Source organism: Schistocerca serialis, chromosome 7, assembly GCF_023864345.2.
Source record: "Schistocerca serialis cubense isolate TAMUIC-IGC-003099 chromosome 7, iqSchSeri2.2, whole genome shotgun sequence".
Lineage (NCBI taxonomy): Eukaryota > Metazoa > Arthropoda > Insecta > Orthoptera > Acrididae > Schistocerca > Schistocerca serialis.
In genome coordinates, this window is record NC_064644.1 from 291,878,684 (window position 1) to 291,893,673 (window position 14,990).

Consider the following 14,990-nt stretch of genomic DNA (forward strand, 5'->3'; position numbering starts at 1 on the left):
GGTTCTGCCCTGAATGCTGAGAAGGTGCCGTGCAATGATGATGACAGGCCAGTAGTAGGCCGGCAGCCTTTCGAGGACACGGCCATTGACGTCAGTGGCGAGCTACTTCTCTCGGCGGCGTGGAGACCTGGTGGCCCTCGCTCTGCGCACGTCACTGCGGCGGTATGTGGAGGAGGGTTGACTCGCTCCCCTCTGGCAGCAAACGGGTGGCAGCTGCCGCTGAGGCGCCAAATCCCATTAGGGACTCAGCGTCGGCGGCAGCAGGCGTGGACGTCAAGTCGTGGGGCTATGGTACCAAGTCCAATGAAGGACTTATTGCTGGCGGAATACGTAGTCCGGTGTAGAGATCATGGCTGCTGCTATTCCCCCTCTCCACTCGCTGTCCGAATTAGGCGTTATAGTGGAGCTGCTGGTTCCCGGCGACGAAAAGTCCCCTTATCTCAATTATACATATTTATATGCCTCTGCTGCTCATTTGTTTCGCAAAAACCTGCTACCTAGTCACGTCGCCCATAACTGGAGACTTGGCCTGGTGTGGTGACGTCGACCCACTTGCTTTATGATTATTGGCGTCTGGTGCAGTTTACTGCTGCACTCAGCTATAGTCTTCTCACAATCCCCTTGAATGTCTGTTATTGTGACACTCATGTCGCTATCTCAGTGCCCACCAGCAATACTTCGCGCAGCTTCCTCACCACTTCTTATTATTTTTGGTAAAGACTTATTAATGTTGTTCAAAGTATGAGTAGGACACTACAGCCACTCAAGGCATTTAGGCCATCATATGTGGAAGGTGTACTTTAGGCAAAGATCGTTCTGTGATGTTTCAGGGGCGTTTTCTGTACCATAGCTTGGGGCTATTCATTCAGATTACTGACACAGTGAAGCAGGACGTTTAACATCCTCAGTGAGCTTGTCTTTGCTCCCACATCTTTATGGCGAGTATGCTGTGGAAACCTGTCTTCCAAGACAACAACAGCCGTGTTCATAGAGCTGCACACATGCATCCCCGGTTCGAGGAACAACTCGACCAGCACGCTAAATCAACCAGTTTTAATGCCACAGATTATGTATGGTGTTATTTGCAACAGCAAGAGAAACCTAACAAAGAATATTCCTGCAATTTGGTAGCTCTACCACGTCTAATTACGAATGAGTAGCTTCTGCTGAAGATAGAAAACCAGAAAAACTTGCAGACTCTCGACTATGTATAGTAGTGGACTGTCGGAACGCAGCCAAATATGATTATCAATTATAAGTAAAATAACCTTTGGCTGCAGGGATGGTTTTACAACTTTCTTTTACCACGCCTTCGATATCGGGACTGCCAGTCCTAAGTTCAGATGCACCTTAAGTAAACATCTAACAGATGTTATGTATTATTTTTCTGCGTCACAGTTGGCTGTCAAGTGAATGGTAAGTGTGCATGCCCCACGTGTACAGTACCACACAAAATGATAGCTCACTAGAGGCAACAGAGTAGAGTCTGTTGCTGACGAGTGAGGTGTTACTTTGTGTGGTATTGCATGGGGCTTGTAATCTTATGATTCGGTTGACAGCCGGCAGTGATCCAGAAAAACAACAGCTAACATCAGTGAGACGTGTATTTAAGGCTCATCTGAAATTAGGACTGGTAGTCCCGATATCGATCGTGTGATAAAAAAGGTATGAAACCATCCTTGCAGCCAGAGGCTATTTTATTTATGGTTGCTTGTAGACTGTCGTCAACGTCGAACGGATGCCATTATCAAGACCAAAGATACTGTTTAAAGGCATCAGCGTGATGTTTCTTGGGGGGTGACTATCTTTTGGTATGCTCTGATGACCTTAGTGCTCAAACAGTGTGACGCAGGGATAGTAAAATCACCCATGAAACGTCGTAATACCTGTTCGGAAACAAACTGAGGTTTCTGCTCCCGCCGGAGACCAAACGGAGGTGCTCAGCATCCCGCATCACACAGACGAGATGCGTAGTCCTGAAGAGGACCGTTTCGGGGCGTTCCTAGCCACGAGGATGCATTCCGACATCGGAAAAGTAGTACGTAGTGGTAGTGTGTGGCTGTAGAAGAGAGCTAACACGTGTAGAGTAGCGAGCAAGTAGTCGCACCCATCTCAAGTAGTTGTTAACCAAACTGCAAGGTAGAACGCTGATCGCTATCTGCTAGCGTATGCCTTTGTCTACAATGCATGCGTAGCTGTAGTCTATGTGATGCCTATTTGCTGTAGTTTCTTAGTGCAATTTGTCCGTAGTTAGCTATGAAGTACCAAGTATGAACAGTTATTATACCGATGAACCTGGAGTGATTAATCAGGAGTCTGATGTACTGTGATTCAAATAATGTATGAACTCCACTAACATTTATTGTTATTATTACTTAACAGTTTCATTCGTTAGTTTCTGTTTATTGGGCCAAGACAGTTAGGCTATAACACCTCACAGAAATGCCACTTTACATATTCATAATATCTATCATAATGATCCTGACATCTGCCACAAGGAAAGCTAGAATTTGTTGAGTTTGCTTTAGGAAAGGATTGCTTTTGCAAGTATTCGAGTACAAGGCATCTACGGATTTCAGATTAGGATTACAAAAATTATATGACACACGGTTGCGTAAACACTCACATATACACTGTTAGGGTATGTATACATATTGAAATTACGAAATACTGCACTGTAGCGTGTCCTGTGTGAACTGCTGCTTATGAAATCTTACGAATTCCACTTGCTGTAAGCATTGTTTCAGACAGGGAATAACAAACGACATGACCTTTATGCTGGCATTCCGACAGATGTGGAAGGTCAAAGATGTTTTATCTGGGCTGCAGTTCAGTAGGATATGAAAGATTAAAGGCGTAAATAATTGGCAAACAATGCTGTACAATCGCAATAAAGTCATGAGATGATCAATTGACCCTTTTATTGGAACATGTTACGTGTTTCGGGATTACACCCATCTTCAGACATCACAAACTTCAACTCCTTCCTATCGACTCAGGCGTACAGCCTTGACAACTCAAAGAAAGTGTCCAATAACATGTAACTATAAATGCGACACAAGCAGTCTTGATGCAGAGCAGCAATTGAACATCTCATGACTTTATTGCGATTGTATGGCATTGGTTGCCAAGTATTAACATAAAAATGATCGCAAGCCTCAGACGGGATTTGATGCCCTGTATATCATAAAGTTGTAAACCCTTGCTTAGATTTTTCCGACAAAACGACTTTTTCGTCTATCATGCAAGACAAACAGCCACGATGTAGACTGCGAGCTTTAACTGTTCACTACTTAAGAGACTTTCCAAGACAGAGCTATCAATATTTACAGGCGTTTTCCCTTCTTCCTCGAGAAAACTGCGAATAGCTCGAATTTCTTTCAAATGCCGGAGAAATGTTTATTTCCTAAAAATAAACAATATTCATGGACGGCTACGAAGTCTTCACTGCGAGATTCCCGGTTAACTTGCCGCGTCAAGTTCGGATAAAATCCCAGATTTCGATGACTGCCTCCATTATCGTCATCAGCCCCAGAAGAGGTCAGTAAAATCATCAAAATCTTGGGATTTTATCAGATTTTGACGTGGAAATTTGAGAATTTTTATCCAGTATTCACATAACTTTATTTCTATTAGCGGCTGTACCATGCTGAAATTTTATACTGAAGTCCGACACTACGGGGATCAAGATCTTGTGTTATCTTGACTCCAAAACTCAGCCACTGAATCTGCTCAGTCATGTTGAATGTCACGTTTCTCAATAGCTTCTTTAACTGCTCAATAACTGAGATATAACTGTGAACTCAATAACTCAGGACCAGTTACCAATCAATGCGGATATGATATAAAATGGAGGGTCGGTTTGTCTACATACGACGCTCACACAGAACACATAAATCTGTCAAAGATACAAAGCATTAGGCCCTGTGTAAGTCTATCCATAATTCACAGTTTTATAATGTGTAATGCTCCTTTATGCAGAATATAGATTCATTTGAAACTCAATGTGCTGTAGTCTAACTGTCATGGACCAATCGTCATAATACATTTTGCCATAAGACAACGAAATATTTCATTAGTAATGAATCGGAGTCCATAGGCTCCTAGTATCAAACCACCAATTCTACATTCCTGAACGATCTTCCTAAGCTCGTCGGTGGAGTTAGCTTTTACCTTGTGCGTCTTGTAATACTTGTAGTCAAGTAGATATGTAGTATTAATTCACCTTGTAGAAATTTTTGTACCTAACAAATTAGCCTTTCTGTTTATACTTTGTCTAATACTTGTAGTTTTGTCAACGTGTGCTTGTACGTGGAGCTTCGAATATGTTATTGCATTGTTGGAGATGTCAAATTTACTTGTGTTGTCATAAACGCTTTGCTATTTGCCATAGCCTGTGTATTGTGTGAAGTTGCGCCAGATGTAACGCTCCTGGCTTCACTAACTGTCGGCATTGCTTGCTTCGTGTTCCAGACAACCTATTCAACGAGAAGGAGAAATACAAGTCGATTACCGACGACTTGGACTCCACGTTTGCCGAGCTTACAGGATATTAAACAAAACAATACCGTCTCCAAAACAAAAAAAAAGTTGCACATGCAAATGTCTGTTACTTGTCTACACGTCTCCGTTCTTCTCTCACAACAACAACAAAAATGTGTTACTGTTCTGTCCGACTTAACAACGCATTGTGTGTGTTTTGTGCTGTTGCCAAAAAAAGACTTTTCCGGGTGATACAAACAAAAAAAGACAGACTGTTAAGTGCCGCTGCCTCGTGAGGACTGCTGCAAGAAGGTAGTAAGCTTTCTTTATGCCATATCACATATATAGTGTTTAAAATATTTGCAACTCTCTTTTTTTGTACATCTTCTTAGACAAATCTTTTAAAATTGTAGTGATATTCTTTTACTCTTTACTTTGACATCTCTAAGCCTATACATAACTATCTTTTGCTAGTAAGTAACACTAAAATTGCTGCTTTCATATAATGGTAACTGTAGTTTTCATTTATTAATAATATTGATCTGTAGTTGATATAACTTAGAGTGCTTCAGTAGATAAGTAGACTCTTCCTTCTCTTATGCTTAGATCTTAGTTTGATTACTTACTGTAGGCTTTTGTATTACAATTGACTCTGCAACAAGCTAAGTTAAAAGAATAATACTTTCCTAATAAACACAGTAAAAAAAAAAAAAAGAGACAGCCATAGGAGCCTCTGCAGCAAGCTTGTTTCAGGTGCTCACATGTCAAGTGCTTCCGGCGTGGCTACACGAATATGATTCTGCTTGAGCTTGCAAAGTGTTTGTCTGCTTCAGTTCACATGGACTTTCACAGCTTGCAATGGTACCCCGCTTTCGTACTGTCAGCATTTCAGAAACAAAACTCTCACCAGACAGGTCAACAAACTCTCTCTGTGGTATGAAGTCATTGCTGTTCTGTTGGTTTCATGGGGCCTTTTCCTAACCTGTTAGCTATGTTTACCTATGGATTTAGCCTCTATTCCACCGATAGTCATGTGTTTCGCGGACACATTATGTCTCACGTGTTAGTCACACAAAAGTTTTTCTCCGTGCAGATGTAGCTATACAAAAGAACGGCACCGACGTCTAGGCCAGGCTTACATAGTAGTAACCCCTCCCAGGCGGACTTTCGTCACGTGATGCTGTATGCGGACGACATTCATCTGTGTGTGTCACTTGTGAGAAGACTGGCGTCCCCAAACTTCATCTCTCTCCCAGCCTGCAGACAGTCACTCTAATTGGAAGTCAAGACAATAACAGGTGGACTAAAAATAAAAACCGGACACGTGCGAATAGGACTTGCGCTCTGAGCGTTCCGTAAAAACTTAATTACCAATATAGACAGTTCGTTTATAGGTTTCGATGAGTCAGTTTGTGAGAATCCAAATGTGTGACATAAATGGCCGGATACTTTGATCTCATTGATTTAGAAGTTCACATTTCTTATACAGAACGCCAAGGAACCGTAGACCCTAGTATTTGACATTTCAGCTTGATACCCTTATTTGCCACTAGTGAAAAAAATGGGTCTTAACAACAGACAGACAGCCTGACGGACAACAAAGCATTCGTACATTCGTACTGGGGTTCCGTTTTTACTGGCTGAGATACGGAAATCTAAAAAAAAAAAAAAAAAAAAAAAAAAGCACATTGTCCGCTGTCTGTAAACGTAATAATAAAGAGAGTGAACTTGATGGTATCCGAATACAAGGTTAGTTGTGAACATCTTCAATATATCACTTTGTATAGGAGTCAGGGGTAATACTAAGAAGTAATAAGAAACGGGACGATCGCTTATAATCAGTGTAATCAGTGTTAGGGAAGGTCAGTGGAAGACGGACTTGTTGTAAAGGATTTGGGAAAGTGTAATGCATCTGTAAACGAGATTACATTCGACGCACCAGTGTGATCAATACCAGATTATTGGTTCGTTGTTTGGAATCTCTATCAAATCGGCGTGGCAATAGACATCGAAAAAATTCAGAGGCGCGTTGCTGGAGTCTTAACAGGTCGCAATAGCTGGCACGGGATGGTTACAGTAATAGTAAGGGAATTCGAGTGAAGAAATGTGGTGTAGTTGTCGCGAAACATTGTCGGATAAATTTAGAGAAGAAGATTGCGAGACTGTTATGCTGCCGCTGTCGTATATCTCACATAGGGACCAAGAGAAGGTACATAAATAAAAATCTTTCCGCTCGCTATAAAAATGGAGCAGGACAGCAAACAAATAATATTTGTACGAAGTACCGACGGTGTGCCGTTTGCAGGTGGTTCAACACGTCACTCTCAGTAAATCAAAAGAGCTGATAAGATCCGCGGAGGATGGAAAGCTTACGGGCAATACGAAGGCTATTCTGAAAGTAAGGTTCGAGTGGTCGCGGAATTGAAATCACAGTGAAAAACAAAAACGTTTTTTTCTTTTTCTGCAACAGTTAGCTACATCCTACAGCTACATCCTACATAGTCACCACACTGACGCAGACATTGGTCTTAGCCTTGTACCAATTTCACAATCCCTCGTTATAGGAGGCAGCCACGTGTGCTTTCCGTCACTTCTGTACGTTGGTCTGCAGTTCGATTCCTGTGCCCAAATGTTGTCGTCATAGCCAGCGGCTCATGTAAGCAGAGATGGACATCAAAGGGAGCCAAGTTCGGGCTCTATGGCGGGTGGTCAAACACTTGCCATCGAAAACGCTCCAGGGGCATCGTCATTGCCCCTGAAGAGTGCAGCCGAGAATTGTCGCGAAGAAGGATGGACTTGTTCTTCGCACTTGATAATTACCTAAATGTTTAAGCCGATTGTAGTCACTGAAGCAAATAATTGCAACTGGATTAGACAGTTTCCTCGATTTCTATATGTGCAATAAAATTTGACTTCGAAGTTCGTAAAATTACTAAAAAAGATGTAATAAATATTTTCGTTCATGGTGCGCCTCAGCGTTTGATGTGATATGACACCTAAGCTGCAATGTATCTAGTAGCAGAGATAGAATAATTGGCAGACTCAGTCAATCACAACGTTCTAGCATTTGTGCTTTACAAACGTGACATTCAAGTCTCTACAAGTGTTCAGTTTCATGTTTCGTCAAATACAATGTATCTCGTTGGTCAATAAACATGAATGTATCGAATTTGGAAAACTAAACATTGCACTGCCACTTACATTCAGTTTTAATGTCTGATCCGCTAGATTATACATGTTAATTTTTGACCAACAGGTAACATAATATCTGACAAAATTGGAATCTTATTTATTTATAGAAAGAAAAGCTCAATCCGGTCCTGAAACCGGGTTGTGCTTTCCTTTTTAGAAATAAACAATTTTTACAACTTTTCGGATTTTATCATTGAGCTTGAAAATTTTAATAGTCGAATGGACTTTAAATGCTGAAATGTGGAAATACTATGAGTGTCAAGCTATCCTTAAGTTATTAAATTTGATTGCAATTAGCATATTGGAAACATCACCTTTGAATGTCAACACGACCTTAAATAAACAGGATGCACTCGTGTTGAAGGAGCATTTCTGCTATTGACAGAACTGGCACTACAGTAAACTTAAATCTGTATAGAAGGACTCCTATTTCAACCCGTTTCACTACTTACACATTACACATAATCGAACTTAATGAAATTTTTAGAATAGTACTCAGAATAAGAGCTTCACCAAATTATTGCCCATATTTCAGAAACGGATTCTTGAAAGGTATGAAATGAAGTTTTTTGAGAGATAATTGTTGCTTTTAACATAATACAGTTATATTACTGTAAGATATGATGCTATTTAAATACTTTAGTGGACAAAAGAATTCTTTCAGCAAGAATAGTCTAATAAATTACATCTTACTACGAGAATTTTAATCAGCTCAACCCATTGGAAGGTGTTAATTACGCAATAAACCTATTTCTGCAGTACTGTAATTCAGATATTAAAAACAGGTTTTCGATTGTTATTCGCGTTCCATCTTTTCGTTAACTACGACTGTTTCTAAGGCTTTTTGGTACTACCAGAACTTCGCAGTAACATGTGAATGTTTGTCATTCTTTGTACGTTGTTTTCCAAGTGAGGCACACTCAGAATTCAGTACTTGTGTATTCCATTGGACTGACAGTTATTTACCTTTTTTTAGTGAAAATAAATCACGAGTCAGGCTATTACGAACATTAGCGAAATATGAATTCGTGTAACACTGTCAATAACACATTGCAGAAACTTCCATAGTTTCATAGTTTTCAAGTAAATGTCTACCACGAGTTTTTATGAGGATGTGTTACAAAGTACCTTATTTTTTTCTTGTAATTACTTGACGGACAAGACACTTTATTGCAAATAGGCTTTAGTAAATAATTCATGGTTCATGGTACATTTTATGCGGCCACACAAAGTTTGTAGTTTTATGCTAAACTTTTCACGACATCAGACATCACTATGATGAATACATTTGTTTTGTCGTAACAATTGCCTGAACTCTGTTATTGCAATATTTTTGCGTTAAGCACTTGAGTAACATGCAGTACTTGTTCATGAGACTTTATGATCTAAGATGCGTTAAATGAAGTGTTTACTACAAATTGTTACTAATTATCGTTTGCTTTCTTCTCTACGCCATTCATTTGAACAGGGGGATACCTGGTTAGCGGTATTATACAAATCTTTATTCTGTTGCTGACCGTAAGCTAAAATTGTGCAGAGAATGCTACGAGAAACAATGTAAATATTTCTGGAAGTCTCTGCGGGGATGTTCACCAGGTAGACGTACTACGTTGAGACAGGTGGAGAGCAGGGGTGCAGACGAGTGAGTGGCTTCGATCCGCTACGAACAAACACGGTGCATGCATGCTCCGTGCCCCACAGCAAATGTTTGTCTGCCGAGATTGGCTTCCGTCTCATCTATGGCTAAATGACGCTGGGAGGCTGGCAGAGGGTCTCCGACGTGGCTTTCATATCAGAATACCGCGCACATGTATGCTTTGTTGGAATGCGACTCTGACTTCCTTTTGCCATTTACCGACTTGTAAGAGTACAATTATTGGCCACACATCGTTCACGAATCATTGAGTAACATTTTTCCATGAGGTCAAATCTCCATAAGGTCCCGTTCCCACTGTCATAATCATCATGATTATCATTACTATGGTCATCATTATCATCATGATGATCTTAATCACTCCTTTTCTGATGTCACGTGTGTTTTACTTTTTTTGTATCCCGCCTGGGAGGCGGCGCGTGGGTAAGGAACAGGAACAGGAAAAGGTACTAATCTCTCGGTACTGCAGAGACGGTTTAAGCACCTTTATTAGTGGATAAACATATGCAAACATATTACATAACTTGCAAGGTGGTGCGAAGTTGAAGCGAAGTGGTTCAAATGGTTCAAATGGCTCTGAACACTGTGGGACTTAACTTCTGAGGTCATCAGTCCCCTAGAACTTAGAACTACTTAAACCTAACTAACCTAAGGACATCACACACATCCATGCCCGAGGCAGGATTCGAACCTGCGACCGTAGCGGTCGCGCGGTTCCAGGCTGTAGCGCCTAGAACCGCTCGGCCACTCTGGCCGGATGAAGCGAAGTGTCCTGGCTGACTGCACCTGATGAAATGGGCTGAAACAGTCGCGGAGCTCGTAGACCTCGAGGAGCACCGGATAGAGAGCGCTGTCGTCTGTGTCTCTCGTAGTGCTAACTTCAGAAACTATGTGACATCATTATTATCGATACCACAACTTTCTCGTGGAATTGCACAAATGATACCCTTGGCCATCCCAATTCCCAGTCAGCTTCACTTAATTTTCATAACAGTCATAATCAACTCAAGTCCTTCATCACTCCCAGTAATACACAACAGGTATCATCCGCCTGCTTAGCTGTGTGGTTACGTGCTTGCCTCCCATGCCTGGGTTCGATTCCAGGCCCGGGTTGGGGATTTTCTCCGCTCGTGGACTCAGTGGTGTGTTGTCCTTATCACCATTTCATCCTCATCACCGGCCCGCAAGTCGCCCAATGTGGCGTCCACTGAAATAAGGCTTCCACTCGGCGGCCGAACTTCCCCGGACGGGGCCTCCCGACCAATAATGCCATACACTTATTTCATTTGACAACAGGTATCACTCCACAGCTCGCTTAGAAAATCTTCGTTCCTGCTGAACTACACATTAAAATCCCACTTCTCATTACCGTAAGAGTAATACACGCAGACTGTCAACTTCTCTCTTCAGGCAGATCAGAGCCTTAATTGTGAATATCCTATTTAGTTTACCATACTCATTCCAGGCGGTTTGTAACCTCTTGTTCATTTCTTTTGCTGCTCATCCAGTCATCCTCTTCAGTACCCTTAAATACACAAACTCGTCAGCTGAATGTATGACTTCATTGTTAACTCATGCCATTTTAGTTTTACACTGATGTTCAGAAAAAAAAACACATTGATCGATTAGAGATAGGACGTTCATATTCAAAGGTCAAGTATGTTCTGCAGAAATGATTAGCATTTCAGTCACCTGGATTCAGCACATGTCCTGTTGCCTAGAAGGCACTGGGTCCGCCATAGGCCCTGATAACTTGTTTCACACGTGATGGCATCGACGTGTATAAGACGTGAATGGCGTCCTGTACTATAGCCATCCAAGCTGCATTCGCCTGTTACCAAAGTTCATCTGTGGTGGTTGGGGCACAGCACTTCGCCCGCCGTTTCACCTTATAACACATATTCTCGATTGGCGACAAGTCTGGTGATCTGGCAGGCCTGGTCAAAAGGCTGACATTCTGTGACACCAAGAAGTCAAGTGTTCGTGCAGCAAGATGTGGTCGTGTATTGGTTGCTGAAAAATGGCGTCTGGGGATGTTGTGCAGAAAGATAATGGCTACGGGTCGCAGGTTGTCATTCACGTAGGTCACACTGGTCACAGTGCTCTGGATACTCACCAACTGTGCTTTGTGGTGGTACCCAATAGCACACAATTCCATAAGGCCTTGAGTTGGCGGTGAGTGTCTTGTGCGAATGCAGTCAGTCATATGGCGCTCCCCCTGTCTGCGGCCATCATTTTCAAACAAACATAAACTAGATTTGTCCGAAAACACTATCTGATGCCATTCCTGCCCCCAGTGACGTCGTTTCATCCACCATTGCGTCTGGCACGTTTCTGCACATTCGTCAAAGGTAGATATACGATGTGTTACACTGCTCCACTGCTAAGTAGTGTGACATGACCCAGCTCGCCGTGTTGTATGGCTTTCCGTGAACCATTCTGCACAGAAACTTGGACTGCCGAAACACTTTGTCCAACACGAGCAGCGGTTTCCCGGATGGATGCACCACATACTCTCATGCCAATAATGCGTCCTCTTTCAAAGTCGCTGATTTGACGGTACGTTTCGCACATATGTCTGCGAGGCATTGGGAAAGTGTGCTAAAGTCACACTGATCCATTACCTTCGGTTTATGGCGAGATGTAATAGAAAATGCGACAGACCTACTAAGGAGACTGCCTACATTACGCTTGTCCGTCCTCTTTTAGAATACTTTGCGCGGTGTGGGATCCTTACCAGGTATGACTGACGGAGTACATCGAAAAAGTTCAAAGAAAGGCAGCACGTTTTGTATTATCGCGAAATATGGGAGAGAGAGTCACAGAAATGATACGAGATTTGGGCTGGAAGTCATTAAAAGAAAGGCGCTTTTCGTTGCGACGGAATCTTCTCACGAAATTCCAATCACCAACTTTCTCCTCCGAATGCGAAAATATTTTGTTGACACCGACCTACATAGGGAGGAACGGTCACCACTATAAAATAAGGGAAATCAGAGCTCGTACGGAAAGATATAGGTGTTCATTCTTTCCGCGCGCTATACGAGATTGGAATAATAGAGAATTGTGAAGGTGGTTCCATGAACCCTCTGCCAGGCACTTAAATGTGATTTGCAGAGTATCCATGTAGATGTAGATGGAGATGTAGAACGAGAGCCGCGGGCACATTTTGCCGGCGGGCGGTGTTGCTCCGCGGTATCGATGTTGGCCTTCCACTGGCGGGCCGACGTGGCTAAAATGCTCGCAATTTCTGCAGAACATATTAATGTACATGTCCTATGAATATGAACGACCTAGCTCGAGTCGTTCAAGGTGTCCCGTTTTTTCTGAACATGAGTGTATATGTTGGTTACGCAACAATTTAGTGTCACTATGAGTGTTGCCAAGAAAGTAATGTCGCACATTTTTCGCTTCAACAGTTATTTATTCCACACAAGAATAATTATACACGTGAAAGAACGATGTTTTATCTACACATCCTATTTTTCACGTTATCCCATTCCTGTTCTATGGATCTCCTCCAGAGAGACACATTGGTGTGTACGCCCTGTCGGTACCTGTTCTTGTTCTGGTCATGATGCCATTGTTTCACTGCGAGAGTCATCTCGTCGTCGTCCTCAAAATGTCTTCGACAAATGCTATCATTTAATGGCGCAAACAAGTGGAACTATGACCTAGGACAGGGTTATAGCGTGGATGGGGCGACACTGTCGAACTCTGTTTCGTAATGTGATCAGATGCACCGATCGCATTCTGATAGCTCCATCATCTGTGTCCAGTGACCATTGTACTCCTGTTGACCGGAGATGCTCTACAGACTTCATATAAAAGTTTTTGGATCTTCCCCACAGCTTAATTCTCCACAGTGACAAATGCAATGATGACACGCTGATCGTAACGTAGCGATAATACACTTACAGACTCTATTTCGAAACATCGCTGCAGCAATCCTATCTGTCAACGGAAAAGAAAATTGGCGTGCGAAATAAAGAAACTTCAAAGAATTCATGCCTGGCGTTTGAAATTCGCAAGTTTCGCAATTTTACAGTCGGCCGAGAAAGAAAATGTGTGAAATTACTTTCTGGTCGACTGTCGAATAATTGATTTTCTGGCCTGCATTTTTTATTTGCTAAATTCCTCTATTCATTGTAGAAGTTTACCTTTCCTTGAGGGAAACAGGACAATGTCATCCACAAAACGAAGGTGGTTCCACATCACACATTACTATGTGCCTTTTCTTCGTTTTTCCAGTTTAAGGATCTGAAAGCTGCGAAGCGCCAGATATATATTGATGTCCATTGACACTAAAGCTCTACATAATTTGTGTCACATGCTGGGAGGGATACCTATCTTGCAGTTTATTTTTTTTTTTAACGTTACAAACGTAAGTACAACAAACTTTCAGAACCAGAGTGAAGAAATCTCTGACCTGGCTGGGAATCGAACCCGGGCCTCTTGGGTTATCAGTCCGTCGTACTGACAGCTGAGTTACGGAAGTGAACATTACAAGGTTGCGACTCTGGGTTACGACACCTTCGAACTGCGTTAAGTTGCCCTGATCATGTGTGTTACTCTTTCATGTCGCCTTTATCAATTTTTGTGTCGTTCGGTGGCAGAATCCCCCGCACTTAAGCTGAAATTTAGAATTTGTCGAACAACAACTTGCGTGCAGTTACTGTAAAAGATGCATTCCACTTTTGCAGAATCCTTTGCAAAAATTTGAGTCTTCTGTTCGTTTTCTTGTCATTGGTGTCACGTGTTCGTTTCATTTTAAGTCTCCCTGTGATGTTACCTAAACGTATCTCTCAGATTCCTAAATTTCTCTAGTGATCCCTTGGAAGCATCTTCATCTCTGTGTAACTACTGCACATGTATGTGAATGTGATAGCTGTAGTGAAACCTAGGTCTTCCTTTCCAATTTTCACTCACCGTAATTCCCTCCATTATCAATTCGACGATTCTGTGATCCCTAAGAATTTGTCCTATCGAACGATTCCAACTTTGAGTGAAATTGTGCCATAAATTTTTTTTCTCTCCATTTCTATTCAGTACCGCGTCAGCATATATTTGATCTTCCTGTCTGATCTACAACATTCTTCTGCAGCAGCACTTTTCAAAATCTTCTTTCCTCTTCTCATCTGGATTGTTTATCGTCTACTTTTCACTTACATACAAAGTTACTTTCGAGAAAAATACCTGCAGAAAAGAATTCCTAATAGTTACATTTTAATTTATTGCTATCGCCAGTCAGCATTTTATGTTCTCTTCACTTCAACCATCTCCGGTTACTTTTCTGCCAAAACAGCAAAACTCATTTTGACATGCTCATTCTTTCTTCGGCTGTTTGTGGATAACGCTTTAACGGAAAACGATGACTTTTTTATATTTTCATACACTTTGGCCTGTAACTCATAAAGATTTAAAATATTAGCTATGGGTCGACATCAGCTGAGCTATTCAAAGTGACATATTTTGCTGTTATGACAAGTCTGGACCTCCTTGCATCTCAGATCACTTCTTGTGTTATAGTACTGAACGCTTCCTACTCCCTAGCTCAGTCTATCATTGCATGTTGCGTCGTTATGGGTGCGGTGTAAGTTATCGTAAGTAAATAAATCACGTGGGACATATAGCATGGTGCAAGTCTTTCTATTTGATGCCC

General features: G+C 41.9%; 1 protein-coding gene across 2 annotated transcripts in view; it reads left to right on the top strand.

The window, feature by feature from the left end:
- Positions 1–14,990, top strand: part of LOC126413336 (tropomyosin-1) — a 102,246-nt gene that overhangs the window by 63,014 nt on the left and 24,242 nt on the right. Inside the window, exon 10 of one of the 2 annotated variants that reach the window (XR_007575366.1) lies at positions 4,474–4,794. The exons of the other annotated variant lie outside the window; for it this stretch is intronic. The gene's annotated coding sequence lies outside the window, so the exon portion shown is untranslated. The remainder of the gene's footprint in view (positions 1–4,473; positions 4,795–14,990) is intronic. 2 annotated transcript variants of the gene reach the window in all.